Raw genomic sequence first — 6,000 nt, forward strand, 5'->3', positions numbered from 1 at the left:
AAATACCATGTAGTAGGTAGGTATGGTGGACACAAATGGCATAGTGGTTGGCTCAAGTATTTTGGATGCATGAGAAGTATTCCCTCTCGATACAAGGTTTAGGCTAGCAAGGCTTATTTGAAACAAACACAAGGATGAACCGGTGCAGCAAGACTCACATAAAAGACACATTGTAAACATTATAAGACTCTACACCGTCTTCCTTGTTGTTCAAACTCAATACTAGAAATTATCTAGACCTTAGAGAGACCAAATATGCAAACCAAATTTTAGCATGCTCTATGTATTTCTTCATTAATGGGTGCAAAGTATATGATGCAAGAGCTTAAACATGAGCACAACAATTGCCAAGTATCACATTACCCAAGACATTTATAGCAATTACTACATATATCATTTTCCAATTCCAACCATATAACAATTTAACGAAGAAGAAACTTCGCCATGAATACTATGAGTAGAAACTAAGGACATACTTGTCCATATGCTACAGCGGAGCGTGTCTCTCTCCCATAAAGTGAATGCTATGATCCATTTTATTCAAACAAAACAAAAACAAAAACAAACCGACGCTCCATGCAAAGCACATAAGATGTGATGGAATAAAAATATAGTTTCAGGGGAGGAACCTGATAATGTTGTCGATGAAGAAGGGGATGCCTTGGGCATCCCCAAGCTTAGACGCTTGAGTCTTCTTAGAATATGCAGGGGTGAACCACCGGGGCATCCCCAAGCTTAGAGCTTTCACTCTCCTTGATCATGTTGCATCATACTCCTCTCTTGATCCTTGAAAACTTTCTCCACACCAAACTCGAAACAACTCATTAGAGGGTTAGTGCACAATAAAAATTAACATGTTCAGAGGTTACATAATCATTCTTAACACTTCTGGACATTGCATAAAGCTACTGGACATTAGTGGATCAAAGAAATTCATCCAACATAGCAAAAGAGACAATGCGAAATAAAAAGCAGAATCTGTCAAAACAGAACAGTTCGTATTGACAAATTTTAAAATGGCACCAGACTTGCTCAAATGAAAATGCCCAAATTGAATGAAAGTTGCGTACATATCTGAGGATCACGCACGTAAATTGGCATATTTTTCTGAGCTACCTACAGAGAGGCAGGTCGAAATTCGTGACAGCAAAGAAATCTGAAACTGCGCAGTAATCCAAATCCAGTATGAACTTTACTATCAAAGACTTTACTTGGCACAACAAAACACAAAACTAAGATAAGGAGAGGTTGCTACAGTAGTAAACAACTTCCATGACACAAAATAAAAACAAAGTACTGTAGGTAAAAACATGGGTTGTCTCCCATAAGCGCTTTTCTTTAACGCCTTTCAGGTAGGCGCAGAAAGTGTGTATCAAGTATTATCAAGAGACGAAGTGTCAACATCATAATTTGTTCTAATAATAGAATCAAAAGGTAACTTCATTCCCTTTCTAGGGAAGTGTTCCATACCTTTCTTGAGAGGAAATTGATATTTTATATTACCTTCCTTCATATCAATGATAGCACCAACAGTTCGAAGAAAAGGTCTTCCCAATATAATGGGACAAGATGCATTGCATTCAATATCCAAGACAACAAAATCATCGGGGACAAGGTTATTGTTAACGGTAATGCGAACATTATCAACTTTCTCCAAAGGTTTCTTTGTAGAATGATCAGCAAGATTAACATCCAAATAACAAATTTTCAGCGGTGGCAAGTCAAGCATATTATAAATTTTCTTAGGCATAACGGAAATACTTGCACCAAGATCACATAAAGCATTACAATCAAAATCTTTAACCTTCATCTTAATTATGGGCTCCCAACCATCCTCTAGCTTTCTAGGAATAGAGGCTTCGCGCTCTAGTTTCTCTTCTCTAGCTTTTATGAGAGCATTTGTAATATGTTGCGTGAAAGCCAAATTTATAGCACTAGCATTAGGACTTTTAGCAAGTTTTTGCAAGAACTTTATAACTTCAGAGATGTGGCAATCATCAAAATTCAAATCATTATAATCTAAAGCAATGGGATCATCATCCCCAATGTTGGAAAAAATTTCAGCAGTTTTATCACAGGCAGTTTCAGCAGTTTTAGCAGTTTCAGGCAGTTTCTCGCGCTTTGCATTAGAAGTGGAAACATTGATAACACCAATTCTTTTATTATTAATAGTAGGAGGTGCAGCAACATGTGTAGCATTAGCATTACTAGTGGTGGTAATAGTCCAAACTTTAGCTACATTCTTCTCTTTAGCTAGTTTTTCATTTTCTTCTCTATCCCACCTAGCACGCAGTTCAGCCATTAATCTTATATTCTCATTAATTCTAACTTGGATGGCATTTGCTGTAGTAACAATTTTATTATGATGATTCTCATTAGGCATAACTTTCGATTTCAAAAGATCAACATCGAGCAGCAAGACTATCGACTTTAGAAGCAAGTATATCAATTTTCCCAAGCTTTTCTTCAACAGATTTGTTAAAGGCAGTTTGTGTACTAATAAATTCTTTAAGCATGGCTTCAAGTCCAGGGGGTGGGTTCCTATTATTGTTGTAAGAATTCCCATAAGAATTAGCATAACCGTTACCATTATTATAAGGATATGGCCTATGGTTATTACTAGAATTGTTCCGGTAAGCATTGTTGTTGAAATTATTATTTTTAATGAAGTTTACATAAACATGTTCTTCTTGTGCAACCAATGAAGCTAACGGAACATTATTAGGATCAACATTAGTCCTATCATTCACAAGCATAGACATAATAGCATCAATCTTATCACTCAAGGAAGAGGTTTCTTCGACGGAATTTACCTTCTTACCTTGTGGAGCTCTTTCCGTGTGCCATTCAGAGTAGTTGATCATCATATTATCAAGAAGCTTTGTTGCTTCACCAAGAGTGATGGACATAAAGGTACCTCCAGCAGCTGAATCCAATAAATTCCACGAAGAAAAATTTAGTCCTACATAGAAGGTTTGGATGATCATCCAAGTAGTCAGTCCATGTGTTGGGCAATTTTTAACCAGAGATTTCATTCTTTCCCAAGCTTGAGAAACATGTTCAGTATCTAATTGTTTAAAATTCATTATGCTACTCCTCAAAGATATAATTTTAGCAGGGGGATAATATCTACCAATAAAAGCATCCTTGCATTTAGTCCATGAATCAATACTATTCTTAGGCGAGAGATAGCAACCAATCTTTAGCTCTTCCTCTTAATGAGAAAGGGAACAATTTTAATTTTATAATGTCACCATCTACATCTTTATACTTTTGCATTTCACATAGTTCAACAAAATTATTGAGATGGGCAGCAGCATCATCGGAACTAACACCGGAAAATTGCTCTCGCATAACAAGATTCGAGTAAAGCAGGTTTAATTTCAAAGAATTCTGCGGTAGTAGCAGGTGGAGCAATAGGTGTGCATAAGAAATCATTATTATTTGTGGTTGTGAAGTCACACAACTTAGTATTTTCAGCGGTAGCCATTTTAGCAACAGTAAATAAAGTAAACTAGATAAAGTAAATGCAAGTAACTAATTTTTTTGTGTTTTTGATATAGTAAACAAGATAGCAAATAAAGTAAAACTAGCAACTAATTTTTTTTGTATTTTGATTTAGTGCAGCAAACAAAGTAGTAAATAAAACTAAGCAAGACAAAAACAAAGTAAAGAGATTGGGAAGTGGAGACTCCCCTTGCAGCGTGTCTTGATCTCCCCGGCAACGGCGCCAGAAATTTGCTGCTGGCGTGAAGTTGGCGTGGGAGATAGAAATCTTTGTGGTGTAACTTTTCTTAAGGTCCCCGGCAACGGCGCCAGAAATTTGCTTGATGCGTGTAGTTGACACGTCCGTTGGGAACCCCAAGAGGAAGGTGTGATGCGCACAGCGGCAAGTTTCCCTCAGTAAGAAACCCAGGTTTAATCGAACCAGTAGGAGTCAAGAAGCACGTTGAAGGTTGATGGCGGCGGGATGTAGTGCGGCGCAACACCGGAGATTCCGGCGCCAACGTGGAACCTGCACAACACAACCAAAGTACTTTGCCCCAACGAAACGAGTGAGGTTGTCAATCTCACCGGCTTGCTGTAACAAAGGATTAACCGTATTGTGTGGAAGATGATTGTTTGCGAGAAAAACAGTAGAACAATATTGCAGTAGATTGTATTTCAGTATAGAGAATTGGACCGGGGTCCACAGTTCACTAGAGGTGTCTCTCCCATAAGATAAATAGGATGTTGGGTGAACAAATTACAGTTGGGCAATTGACAAATAAAGAGGGCATGACCATGCACATACATATTATGATGAGTATAGTGAGATTTAATTGGGCATTACGACAAAGTACATAGACCGCTATCCAGCATGCATCTATGCCTAAAAAGTCCACCTTCGAGTTATCATCCGAACCCCTCCGGTATTAAGTTGCTAACAACAGACAATTGCATTAAGTATTGCGCGTAATGTAATCAGTGACTACATCCTTGAACATAGCACCAATGTTTTATCCCTAGTGGCAACAGCACATCCATAATCTTAGAGGTTTCTGTCACTCCCCCAGATTCACGGAGACATGAACCCACTATCGAGCATAAATACTCCCTCTTGGAGTTACAAGCATCTACTTGGCCGGAGCATCTACTAGTAACGGAGAGCATGCAAGATCATAAACAACACATAGACATAACTTTGATAATCAACATAACAAGTATTCTCTATTCATCGGATCCCAACAAACGCAACATATAGAATTACGGATAGATGATCTTGATCATGTTAGGCAGCTCACAAGATCCGACAATGAAGCACAATGGGGAGAAGACAACCATCTAGCTACTGCTATGGACCCATAGTCCAGGGATAGACTACTCACACATCACTCCGGAGGCGACCATGGCGGCGTAGAGTCCTCCGGGAGATGAATCCCCTCTCCGGCAGGGTGCCGGAGGCGATCTCCTGAATCCCCCGAGATGGGATTGGCGGCGGCGTCTCAGTAAGGTTTTCCGTATCGTGGCTCTCGGTACTGGGGGTTTCGCGATGGAGGCTTTAAGTAGGCGGAAGGGCAAGTCAGGAGGCGGCACGAGGGGCCCACACCACAGGGCCGCGCGGCCAAGGGGGGGCCGCGCCGCCCTAGGGTTTGGCCACCTCGTGGCCCCACTTCGTCTCCTCTTCGGTCTTCTGGAAGCTTCGTCGCAAAATAGGACCCTGGGCACTGATTTTGTCCAATTCCGAGAATATTTCGTTACTATGATTTCTGAAACCAAAAATAGCAGAAAACAGCAACTGGCACTTCGGCATCTTGTTAATAGGTTAGTTCCAGAAAATGCACGAATATGACATAAAGTGTGCATAAAACATGTAGATAACATCAATAATGTGGCATGGAACATAAGAAATTATCGATACGTCGGAGACGTATCAATGCATCTTGCCTCGAGAGATTGGTCATATGTGTTCATGATGTTCCACTACTAATCCAGGTCGCCAACGCACCAAAGTTGATGGTGTTGGGCTTTGCGTCGTACCCTGGCTTCCAACTTGTTATTGGACACAAACTTTTTGGTAGAACAGCCTTCTTCTTGTTGAATTAACTCACATTTTTGTTATTTTTTTTTACATATGTACCATTGTCCTGTAGAGGATGATGCCCATAAGCTTGGAACATTCTCTGTGCACAGTGAAGAACTTGGTTCTAAAATCTGACGGCCCTAGTCTGGATCAACTACTTGCATTTCTTAGATGCTTTCCCTGCACGGAGAAGCTATATATCAAGGTAAATTCGTTGTTGTTAACTGTTTACCACTATGAGCAAAAAGTGTAGAGTTACATGGAGTTAACCTGTTATTAGCCTAGATCAGTTGAACAATATTTTGTACTAGAAGAACATCCACAATGGAGTTATATTATGTTGGTTCAAAACTAAACTTCTTGTCATACAATGTGTTGTATCTTGTGCATCTGTGAAGTTTCATATAAACACATGATAATATGTGATCTGTGTAAAA

This window comes from Lolium rigidum, chromosome 3 (assembly GCF_022539505.1).
Source record: "Lolium rigidum isolate FL_2022 chromosome 3, APGP_CSIRO_Lrig_0.1, whole genome shotgun sequence".
In the NCBI taxonomy this organism is placed as follows: Eukaryota; Viridiplantae; Streptophyta; class Magnoliopsida; order Poales; family Poaceae; genus Lolium; species Lolium rigidum.